Source organism: Miniopterus natalensis, chromosome 2, assembly GCF_054644295.1.
Source record: "Miniopterus natalensis isolate mMinNat1 chromosome 2, mMinNat1.hap1, whole genome shotgun sequence".
Lineage (NCBI taxonomy): Eukaryota > Metazoa > Chordata > Mammalia > Chiroptera > Miniopteridae > Miniopterus > Miniopterus natalensis.
This window is the reverse complement of record NC_142082.1, coordinates 64,951,341-64,963,906: the sequence shown is the minus strand read 5'-3', so window position 1 is coordinate 64,963,906 and position 12,566 is coordinate 64,951,341. Positions and strand designations below refer to the sequence as shown.

Genomic DNA, 12,566 nt, shown 5'->3' with positions numbered 1-12,566 from the left:
TTTTGCAAGTGAACATCACCACCCAGCTAGTCCTACTGTGGATATCTTTATATTTCAGATCCATAGTAATTTTAAAATCCTCAACAGATTGCTTTTGGTGGCAGCTGAACACTTAGGCACAGCAAAGATGTATCATTAGCAAAAATCTGGCTTATTATTCAATTATCAATGGCTGGTTGAGCTCTCAAAGTAGACAATGTATGGCTTTGATAAGTATGCAGAAGTTCTCAAAATGTTTTAAAATAGTAATATCACAAAATGAAGCTTTTCTGCATGTTTTTTGTATTTGAAAAGATATATCTGTCTTTTTCTCACTGAATATAACTAAGATCATATTGTATCAAAATGGACTTTAGGTGGTTGATATTTCAGGAGTGCTAATTTATTATGTCTAAAACACAAAATAGATACGGAGGAAGATCTGGATTTGTTCCTTTTAATTAAAAACTGTGTTAGATAATACATTTAGCTAGTATTGGACTCAATAATATGGTTTATTATCATTATTATGAACTCAGTATTGTCTGTATGACCTTGGGAAAGTTCTTTCATTTAGGTTATAGATACAGTGATAATGATATTTCATAATATTTTCTAATGATTAAATATGTCAGAGAACCTAATACAATTCCAGACATAAGACAGATATTATGTTGGTTTTCTTTCTGCCTTGAGTAAACATTTTCTTTTTTTGTTCTTTACCTCCTTCATCCCCTATTCCTTATTTTCTTTCTTCTTCCCTAAAAATAAGATTTTTAGAGTTGTAGAGGGCAAAAAAGTTAACAGAAATTTAGGTCCCTTCAATTTCTCCACTATACCATAATCTTTCATGCTCCCATTACAGGCACCAGCATGTTGTATTGTATTTGTCTTTACTTTTCTGTTTTTCCACTTGCAAGAAAATGTATTTTCATCTTTATATCCTTAGATCACAGCACATTTAAAATAGATAATAAACTAACAACAGGTACTTACTGAACAAATCAATACAACATTGAGAATGTAATATGTGATCCCTTAACAGTAAGGATCCCAGAGCCTTACTCTGATTTGATCTGTGTCACCAGGCTTCATTTAATTAGAGAATCTATTACTGGCAAAAGAAACTGAAGATAAGAAATCATTTTATTTCCAACCAAGAAAGTCTTCCTCTAAATTTTGTGTGTCAACTGGCACATTTCTCGTTAGCTCATCTTTTTTCTTTAAGTTGCCTTATCATATGCAGCTAAGAGCAGCCAGATGAGTTTCAACATTTGCTTAGAAATCATCTTGATCAAGTCCAAAGTACATAGGGAACAGTATCTATCTTCCAAATTACCACAGGCCACAATTTTAGCAAATATTTTGCTCCTGCATAACAAGGATCATAATTGTTTCCAACTTCCACACACCATCTTGTTGCAAACTCAATACAACATATTTTGGGATTTTGTTATGGCAACATTCTGCTTCTAGATATCAGTTTCCCTATTATATATCGCTGCATGCAAAGAACCTCAAAACTTAGTAACCTTAAAACAGTAACCATTCATTATTTCCACAAGTCTAAGGGCTGCTGGGCATTTCTGCCACTCTAGTGTAAGCTCAGCTGAACTCATCTGAAATCACTCATGCATCTGCAGCCAGCTGGTGGGCTGCCTGAAAATTGGCTGATCTAAGATGAATCCATCCGGGACGACTCAGGTCTCCTCCATTCGATGTGTTTCATATTCTTTGAGAGGCTAACTTGGGCTTGTCCTCATGGTGGCAGCTGGATTACAGGGGAGAGTGGAAATATGCAAGGCCTCTTGAAGCCTATGCTCATAATTCACTTCTGCTATATTTTATTGCCCAAAGCAAATCAAAAAGCCAATCCATATACAAGAGATGGTGTTGGGGCGGGGAGTGAGGTGGGTGTCAAAGATTCTGGGAAGAAAGCAGAGTAGGAAGTGCCAGGAATCTGTCTAGACAACAATTGCACTGTCAGAATCTTGATGATATAACTTTTTCTGAACTCTGATGTCTGTTTAAGGCTTGAAACTTCAGAAGAAAGGCTGAGAGAGTAAATTGTGGTTAATTTTGGTCAATTTCAGCTCTTAGGACACTAGTAGCTACCCATCCACCCTCAGCCATGGGCAGATATCTCTATATGTGTTCCTGGAGTATCTTGCACACAGTTTGTGGGAGCTAGGGTAGGAAATGTGAAAAGAAAATTACAAAAATGATTCCACTTATAATAGTATCACACAAAATAAAATAGTTAGAAATAAACTTAACTAAGGAGGTAAAAGACATATACAATGAAAACTAAAAAACTGAAAGAAATTAAAAGACAAATCAATGGAAACACATCCCAGGTTCATAAATTGAAAGGTTTAATATTGCTAAAAATGTCAGTATTACCCACAGTGATCTACAAATTCAGTACAATCCTTCCCAAAAAACCAAAGATTTTTTTTGCATAAAAAGAAAAATCAATCCTAAAATTCAAATAGAATCTAAATAGACAAAACAGTCTTGAAAAAAAAAAAAAAAAAAATAGGAAGACTCAAATTTCCTGATTTTAAAAGTTACTACAAAGTTACAGTAATCAAAACAGTGTGGTACTGGAATAAAGACAGTCATATAGACTAATGGAATAAAATAGAGAGCCCAGGAAAGAAAAAAAAAATTCCTAACATATACAGGCAAATGATTTTTGACAAGGTTGCCAAGACCTTTCAGTGGGAGCAGCAGTTGTTTCAATAAATGGTGCTGGGAAAATTGGATAGCCACTCGTAAAAGAATGAAGTTAGACATACAAAAATCAACTCAAAATTGACCCAGGACCTAAATGTAAGACTTAAAACAATAAAACTCTTAGGAGAGAACAGAGGAAAAAAAGCTTCACAACACTGGTATTGGCCATGATTTCTTGGATACGACTCCAAAGGCAAGGAAACAAACAAACAAAAATAGACAAATTGGATTTCATCAAATTAAAAAATTTTGTATATCAAAAATTTTGTACTATCCACAGAATAAAAAATGCAACCCATAGAGTGAGAGAAAATATTTGCAAATCATATATCTGATAAGGGATTAACATCCAAAGTATATAGAGAACTAAAATTCAACAAAGGAAACCAACCCAGTTAAAAAATGGGCAAATGACTTGAAACAACATTTTTTCTAAAAGACATACAAATGGCCAATAAGCACATGAAAGGACACTCAACACCACTAATTATTATGAAAATGCAAGTCACAACTACAAAGAGATATGACCTCATACTCATTAGGATTATTTTTTTAAAAAAAGCAGAAAATAGCGTGTTGGGGATCATATGGAGAAACTGGAGCCCTTGAGCACTATACGTAGGAATGGGAAATGGTACAGTCTCTGTGGAAAATAGTACAGCAGTTTCTCAAAAAATTAAAAATAGTATTACCACGTAGCCCAGGAATTCCACTTCTGTGTATGTACCCAAAAGAGTTGAAAACAGGGTCTCAAAGAGATATCTGTGCAGCCATGTTCACAGCAGCATTATTCACAGCAGATAAAACATGCAGGTATCCCACATGGCCACAAACAGGTGAATGGAGAAGCAAAATGTCACATATATACACTCATGGAACATTATTCAGCCTTAAAAACGAAGGAAATTCTGCAATATGCTACAACATGGATGAACTCTGAGAACATTATGCTAAGTAATATAAGCCAGTCACCAAAAGGCAAAAACTGTAGGGTTCCATTCATATGAAGGACTTAGAGTAGGCAAAATAATAAAGACAGAAAGTATAACGGTGGGTGACGGCTGAGGGGAGGGGAGAATGGGAGCTATTATTTAATAGGTGTAGCGTTTCTTTTAGAAGATGAAGAGAGTTATGAGGATGAATGGTGGTGATCCCTGCGCAATATGAGTATGTCTTATGTAACTGAACCATACCCTTAAAAATGGTTAAAGGGGTAAATTTTATGTTACATATTTTAACACAATTTTAAAAAAGAAAAAAGAGATGGGGAAAGGATTCCACATATTGTTGGAATAATCTGAAAAGCCACATTGCAAAGGATATGGATACAAACGTGGAGGGACTTGCTGTAACTGCAATCTTTCTGCTGGATGTGGAGCAGATAGGAGAGAAAAGTCACAGCACTCCCCCCTCGCCTAAGGACACAGCAGAGACAATTCCCCAACTCCCACTCCCTTCCCCAGTCCTCTGCTTCATAATGGAGGCGAGTCTAAGGTGTGGGAGTTTATGAGGTGCTATGTTGGCAATGATTGGGGACAGTGAAATAGATTCAGAGCTTGTGAAAAGTGGGCCCAATTTTAATGTTTTGTTTTAAACAATGTATTTCATTAGCATTCTTTGGACTCTGTAGGAAGTAGTTGCTAATTCTGGGGCAAAAAGAAATACTTCCGCTCCACATTCTATTATTATAGTTTTATTATATCATTTACTCTGGTTGGGTAAATAGACTTTTGGAAGGGTTAAGGACCCAGAATTCAAGGGAACACAGTTGGGAAGTGGCTGAGCTCACAACCAAATCCAAGTTCTCATATTTTAAGACAGTGGCTACATAATTTCTACACTCCGCTTGAAGGGTTTGAGCTTGGCAATCAGGTTGAGAGAAGGAACTAGCATAGTTTTCTGAAAGCTGTATTTGCATAGCACTTAACATAAGATTTAAAAAATCCTCAACTGTCCAACTAAAACATGGGTGGAGGAGTTAAAAATTATGCAGAGAGCTAACCACCTCCTTCCACCAAGCAAATACTTGGTAATGCCTTTGCAACAAACCTGGTGCTTTCCCCACTATATAGCCTTTCTTCCTGTAGTGGGTGATATCGTGTCCTCCAAAAATCTATGCTGATGTCTTAAATCCTGTAAATGTGACATTACTTGGATATAGGGTCTTTACAGATGTAATCAAGGTCTGTTCATACTGCAGCTCATACTGGATAAGGGTACACTAATCCAAATCTGGTGTCCCTATAAGAAGAGGAAAATTTTGAGACAAAGAGACACACAGGGACATGTGACAGCAGAGGAAGAGATAGGAGTGATGCATCTACAAGACTAGGAATGCCAAGGATTGCCCACAAACACCAGAAGCTAGAAAAATGCCCAAAAGAATCACCCTCTAGACCTTCAGAGACAGCAGTTGACCCTTTGATTTCAGATGTCTAACCTCCAGAACTGTGAGGCAATACATTTCTGTTGTGTCAAGTCCCCTAGTTTGTTATAATTTGTTATAGCACTCTTAGGGTACACCTTCCAAGTTTTTACAAATTCTTTCAGCATAAATACTCTAGTGAGCACCTGTGTCCATCCAATGAAGAGGAAAAGAGTCACAAACAAGTCGGCAATTTATATTTCTTAGAAGGAAGAAGACAGGAATTCGAAGGAACAAGCAGCCTTTACTTTAGAATATTGTTTTTTTTCTGTCCAACTTCACAAGGGCAGTCCTCCCCACCCCCTGAAGCTAGTCTCCAAGCTTCCAGTACAATTTTATTTGACCTTTACTTAAAGCCCACCTCCATCAGGCACCTGACTTTGTTCCATCCCCTTGGGCTATTGCAAAAGGCAGGTTTCATAGTGTTCCAGCCATTGTTCTGCTTGGGAATCTAAAACCTGATCATCCTAAAAGAAACCAACCTGAAAGTGCCAAACAAGGCAATCACAGAACTTATTTCATACACTTTTGAGAAAAAAATATGCAGGGAAGAAAAAAGAAGAAAATAAAATAGTCTGTTTATCTGAAAACTGTGTTTTTTCATGCTAAGTACTACATTTGCAGAGCTGATTCATCATATCCACCCATAAAGCAGAAGTGAAGCATGTTTCTTCCCCACATTGTTTGACACGGAAAGTGAGTATTTTATTGGCATAGGGTAATTTAAACTCACACAGTGGTGTCGGGAGTATATTAGGAGCACACCATGCAAAGACTTGATTGTTCGACAATTTGTGTACCAGAGAGAAGCAGTCCAAAATAATTCAGAAAAGAGGCAAGAGCAAAAAGTGTGGGGCAGTTGCTTTATGTCAGACAAATATAGCTGTCAATAAGCTGATACTGATAAAACCTAAGAAACCTGGCACTCTGGTTGCTAAATATTGGTTCATATGGCAGAGCTGCAGGCAACTCTAGAGACGCTGATTCAATGACATGGACAGAACTGATCTTTCCTCAGGTAATCTGTTGGATTCATTCTTCCTATTTTTCTCCATCTCTCTTATAACAGCACGTGAAGGGACACACACACACACACACACACACACACACACACAAATGCATATTTATTGCTATGAAAAACAGGGTGTACTGTGGTTAAAAGTGTTGGCTCTGGACTTAGACTTCCTGGATTTGAATCCTCAGTTTACCATTTACTGCTGTGCAAACTTTATGTTTAAAATAAAGATTATATAGTTTATATCTCATATGTACTATTGTGACAAGCATTAAGTAGGATAATACATACAAAATGCATCTCAAAGAACAGAATAAGTGGTCATTAAATATCAGATATCATCATCATTGTCACTATTATTATATACATGCATAAGCTTGTTACTGTGTATGTCAGTACAACTAGGAGCATCTATAGGTTAGTATATAAAGTTAAGGATTTACGAGCTTAAGATAGGTTTGAAATTTGGGAAAATTATATGAATTTTTCCTTTTAAACACCAAATGCTGTGAGGATGTTGAGCAACAGAAACTCTCATTCATTGCTGGTGGGAATGACACCTGGTATAGCCATTTTGGAAGACAGTTTGGCAGTTTCTTACAAAACTAAAGATACTTTTAATAATCTAACAGTAGTGCTCCTTGGTATTTACCAAAAGGAGTTGAAAACTTATGTTCTCACAAAAACCTGCACCTGGATGTTTACAGAAGCTTTATTCACAATTGCCAAAACTTGGAAGCAACCAAGATGTCTTTCAGTAAGTGAATGGATAAATAAACTGTGGTACATCCAAACAATGGAATATTGTTCAGTCCAAAAAACCCCCCAAAACTAACAAGACATAAAAAGACATGGAGGAGACTTAAATGCATATTACTAAGTGAAAGAAGCCAACCTGAAAAGGCTACATACCATATGATTTCAAATACTATATATGACATTCTGGAAAAGGCAAAACTACAGAGAGAGTAAAAGATTAGCGGTTGCCAGGGTGAGAGGGATAGGAATAAATGGGCAGAGCACAAGAGACTTTTATGGCAGTAAAACTAATCTATGTGATATTATAATGATGGATATATGTCAATATATATTTGTTTAAACTCTTAGAATGTATGACACCAAGAGTGAACCCTAAGGTAAGTTGTGAACTTTGAGTGATTATTATGGGTCAATGTTGGATCATTTAACAAATATACCACTCTAGTGGGATATGTCAGTAATGAGAGAGGCTATGAATGTGTGGGGGCAGGGAATATATGGGAAATATCTATACTTTCCATTTAATTTTGCTGTGAACATAAAACTGCTCTAAAAAATAAAGTCTTGGCTCTCTGCTTCCCGTGTTTGTCAGACAGATGTGTCTTCCTGATCGGTACCAGCCACAACTTTGAGACACGATGGTGAAGGTCAGAGTGACCAGATTTGTCCCTATTGGGCTCCTGGTCACCAGGCCTGCTTTTAACTCTGGCAAAGTGGATTTTGTCACCATCAGTGACCCCTCGACTACATGATCTACATGTTTCAGTATGAGTCTACTAATGGCAAGTTCAAAGGCACAGTCAAGGCTGAGAACAGGAAGCTTGTCATCAATGGAAAGTCCACCTCCATCTTCCAGGAGCGAGATCCCGCAAACATTAAAATGGGGTGATGCTGGTGCTGAGTAGGTTGTGGTGTCCACCGGTGCCTTCACTACCATGGGGAAGGCTGGGGATCACTTGAAGGGTGGAACCAAGAGGACCATCATCATTGCCTTTTCTGCAGATGCCCCCATGTTCATGATGGGTGTGAACCATGACGAGTATGACAACTCCCTGAAGATTGACAGCAATGCCTCCTGCACCACTAACTGCTTGGCCCCCTGGCCAAGGTCACCCATGACAACTTTGGCATCATGGAAGGACTCATGACTACAGTCCATGTCATCACTGCTACCCAGAAGACTGTGGATAGCTACTCTGGGAAGCTGTGGTGTGATGACCAAGAGGCTGCCCAGAATATCATCCCTGCTTCTACTGCCAAGGCTGTGGGCAAGGTCATCCCTGAGCTGAATGGGAAGCTCACTGGCATGGCCTTCATTGTCCCCACCCCCAAAGTGTCAGTTGTAGATCTGACCTGCCTCCTGGAAAAAGTTGCCAAATACGATGACATCAAGAAGGTAGTGAAGTTGGCATCAGAGGGCACCCTCAAGGGCATCCTGGGCTATACTGAGGATCAGGTTGTCTCCTATAACTTGAAAGTGACACCCACTCCTCCATCTTTGATGCTGGGGCTGGCACTCCTCTCAATGACCACTTTGTCAAGCTTGTTTCCTTGTATAACAATGAATTTGGCCATAGCAACAGGGTGGTGGACCTTATGGTCTACATGGCCTTCAAGGAGTAGGATCCCCCCTGGACCACCAGCCGCAGCAAGAGGAAGAGAGGCCTTCAGCTGCTGGGGTGTCCTTGCCCCAAATCAATCCCCCAACACAATGAGAATCTCCTGACCTCCACAGTTTCCATTCTAGACCCCCTGAAGAAGGGGAGGGGCCTAGGGAGCCCTACCTTGTCATGCACCACCAATAAAGTTCACTGTACCTAGCCAAAAAAAGTATTAAAAAATATATATACACACACAAAATGGGGCAAAAGTTGGTTTACTGTAAACCTACTTTTGCCATACCCTTTATATTATGAAAGAAAACTCAGAAAAATGTCACAGAGCCCAAACTTAACCAAATGGCCAATTAAACAGTATTGAAAAATCTTGTCATCTAGTCAACATGCATAAAATAGTATTGTTTCATCTACCTACTTATGGACCATTTTATTCATACTGTGACAGATGGAATAACATGTTAAAGGCAAGAAGTCACTAAAACCAAAGGTATTGAGGGAGAGTAACAAATAGGTTCTTTTTTTTCTTTTTCTGGCTTAGCAGGTGGTAACATAAGAGCACACTAGACCTGAAACAAATCCCAGCTTCCACTCCCTGACCTGCAATAGGATCACTGGACTTCTTGGAGCCTCAATGGGCTGGCTGATTTTTATATCAACTATAAGCAAATGTTTACATGATACCAAGTGAGTAACTGCATGTTAAAGTGCTTTCTAATCTAAGGACTCATCAAAACTAGAAAATAATTATATAATTCATTATTAAATTCATTGTCAGAGATCACCTTAATATGAGGTTAAAAAATAAATAAAATTAAAAACGCCAGTCTAGAAAGTTGGACTCTCTGCTCCTGCCCATGGAAAGCCAGTGAAGAAATTTTAACAAGTGAGATGATCAAAGTGGTGTTTCAATGGGTTGTTGTTGCAGTTATGTATGGCCTTATTTTTACTGGGTCATGTTTTTCTTCTTGTAAGTCAGAAGAGATCAGAAATAAAGCCCTATAGAATGTTTTTGCTCCTTAAAATTTACTTCAGAAAATATACATTAAAAAACAACTTGTAACTTTTATAAACATGGTTTCCTGGCTATCAGCCTTATAGGGCCAAAAATGAAGAATCATAAAAGAAGATGGTTTTTAAAACCTATCGGAAATTAATTTTTTCATGTAATGACGTTTGGCTTTGTTTTTGAAGAAACATTATACTTTCTCTGTTCATCTAAGTGCACTGCACTTGCCTTCTATCATAACTTCTCCTTGTGTGATACATCCTATTATAGCTCAAAATATTTGCCGCCCCTACCTGTGGATTGATTGGAGGTTGTAATTAAGTTTGTCTCTGTGATTTTCTTTGGCCAATAAAATGTGAATGGATGTGACATTTGTCACTTCCAAATATAAGCTATAAAATCCTTCACATAGTTCCACTGTCTTCTCTTTTCTGACTTCCAAGGGAGAATGAAACAATAAAAGTTTCCATACTCCTAGGAAAGAACTGTTCTGAAGCCATGGAAACAAGTAAACACCAGAATTCTTTAACTCTATTTCAGTCAAAGTTCTATAGTCATAGTAATAATCACAACTGCTCAGGAACACGAGCCCCCAGTGACAGAATTTTGCTTTTAAAAGTCATCCAGTAGGGAGTGGACTTGTTAAAGGAACGTTCTATGAATGTCAATTGGTCAACAACACTCTCAAGGTAGTATCCATGCTTCCACCGCCGATATAGGCACACTCCCATCCTGAATGTTGCCCAATCCCCAAATTCCATCCTTCCCAAAAACTCTAAAAAGGTTTCCTGCTTTACTCAAAGAATGTATACCTGATCCACATAGATTTCCCCCACTTAAATAAGCAATAAATTCAATGTTAAGATTTTTATTTCAGATACAGAGTGATGGTCTTATTCTTTGACACAGGAAATAAATAGAAAAATGACCAGAGAGGGGCTACTCTGTCAGTTTCGGTCCCCTAATGAAGAGAACATGGAGAAGAGCCATGGTCGACACTTTTTGGACAAATATCATGAGGAAGTTACTATTTGTGTAAGTCACTGAGATATTCAGGTAGTTAGTAAACGCAAAGTAACTTAGACTAAACTGGATAATATGGCCCATAAAGGTAAGTTATAGCTATAGGAAATAATGCAAAGAAAGCAGGCAGGTATAATTTACCTCTCACCCATGAAAGATGAGTTTTCCTCTTATGAAATCAGATTTCTCTTCCCTCATTAAATGTAATCAGTATAATATCCACATTTCAGTTGTAACATTTATTTTGAAACATTCACTTTATTATTTCATTAGAAAATTATTTTTTCTGTTAAATACATGATTTTAAAACATTTCTCCCATGCAAAAAAACGTTGCCAAAACAGTAACAACAACATGAGTAAAAAAATATAAAGCAATATAAAGGTGTGGCAACAAAAGAAATAATATACTTCATAATGCTTTATCCAGCCATACATTTTCAACTCTTAAGCAATTTCCCCCATAAGATTCTGTGTTTGGTTTTAAAATGAAAACAAATAAAGAAATTAAATTTGTCTTTAAAACATGTTAAACTTTACTAGAATGTATCTATTAGAAAGGGAAATATCATGTCTACATTTGTATCTCATTTGCTATATGATTATTTTCAAACTTTGGTTTTATCTCATGGAATTATTTTTATTAATCCTCACCCGAGGATCACGGAATTCATTTTGAAGGACAGTTAATCATAACAATTCAGTTATCATAGAAACCCACTGAGTCATTTAACAAATATTATAATGAGAACACATTATATGTAAAGTACAGGATTAACTGCTATTAGTTTTCCAAATAAATAAGAACCGAACTTACCTTCGGATCTAAAGATAGAAAAGAGAAAATGTGATGTATAATCATAATCAAATGTGAGCCTATAAATGTCATCAGAGAGATACAGATAAAATGTTATGCAAGATCTTAAGGATGACAAATAACAACTGAGGAAAATCAAAGAAGGGTCATGGAGCAGATGCGTTTAAACTGGGCCTTGAAATACAGGTAGGAAATGCACACATGAGCCTGACTCGAATCCCATAAACAAAGCAGCATCTGTCATTCCTTCCTGTTGCCTTGATCTAGCAAGGCAGAGCTCTCCCCGCCACAGGACTTCTCATTCTCCTGATGCATATTGTCAACACCCTCTGAGATTTGGCAGGAGGAAAGAGGCAGGATGCATTTGAGGATCTGCTCTTGTTTCTCCCACTCACTTAGGCAGCATAATTTAACCCAACTACTTCTTCTAACAAGTCTTACTGAAGTAGAGGTTTCAAATCATACTGGTCATTGGAAATTAACAGGGTTTATGCATCTCCCTGAATTGTTGGCCTATGAAGGCCCAGCCTTGTCAATGCCTTGAGTTAGTCTCTAAGTAGACTACCTTTCTATATTTTATTTTTTCTATGTGAGTCAGAGCTTTAATCCAAAGCACTGAACTCCAGCCAGGGATTAATAGTGGTGAAAATTGTTAGTTAACGAGATTTGATGGAGCAGCCGACTGATAAAGCTTGATTATAAGCCTCATAATTCACTGGGAAAAATTCATTAGTCAGCATTTTACCTGGCACTCTCTTCTCAGTAATAGTCAAAGCAAAGTTCTACAGGCCTTTTCTACAATTATTTTTTGCACTTGAGAAATTCTGGGACAAAGGGATTAAAAGAAAGCTAATCCTTTACCCCATATCTCACCTACAAAAATGTGTAACAACATGATTGAGGGAAAAATTCTGAAGTCATGATGAGATGAATAGCAGGACAAAGACCACCTGGACCCATTATTTATTTTGCAAAACAGAGTAAGATCTTTAAAAAAAAACTCGTATTCAATTTTATTAACCAATATTAAAAGGCAATAGATCTTCTAACATACACAGGGATACAGTACATATATCATTTATATGCAGTTGTGCATAAATAATTTCTCTTTTTTTCCCAAAGGAATAGAATCAGAACTTTATGGTACTTTCAGAAAATACCCACTTAACTCTCAAGAATAGCCCT

At 37.3% G+C, this 12,566-nt stretch overlaps 1 pseudogene; it reads left to right on the top strand.

Annotated features, from left to right (window-relative positions):
- The first annotated feature begins 7,555 nt into the window (after window positions 1-7,555).
- LOC107545198 (glyceraldehyde-3-phosphate dehydrogenase pseudogene) lies at window positions 7,556-8,540 on the top strand (annotated as a pseudogene).
- Window positions 8,541-12,566: the final 4,026 nt, after the last annotated feature.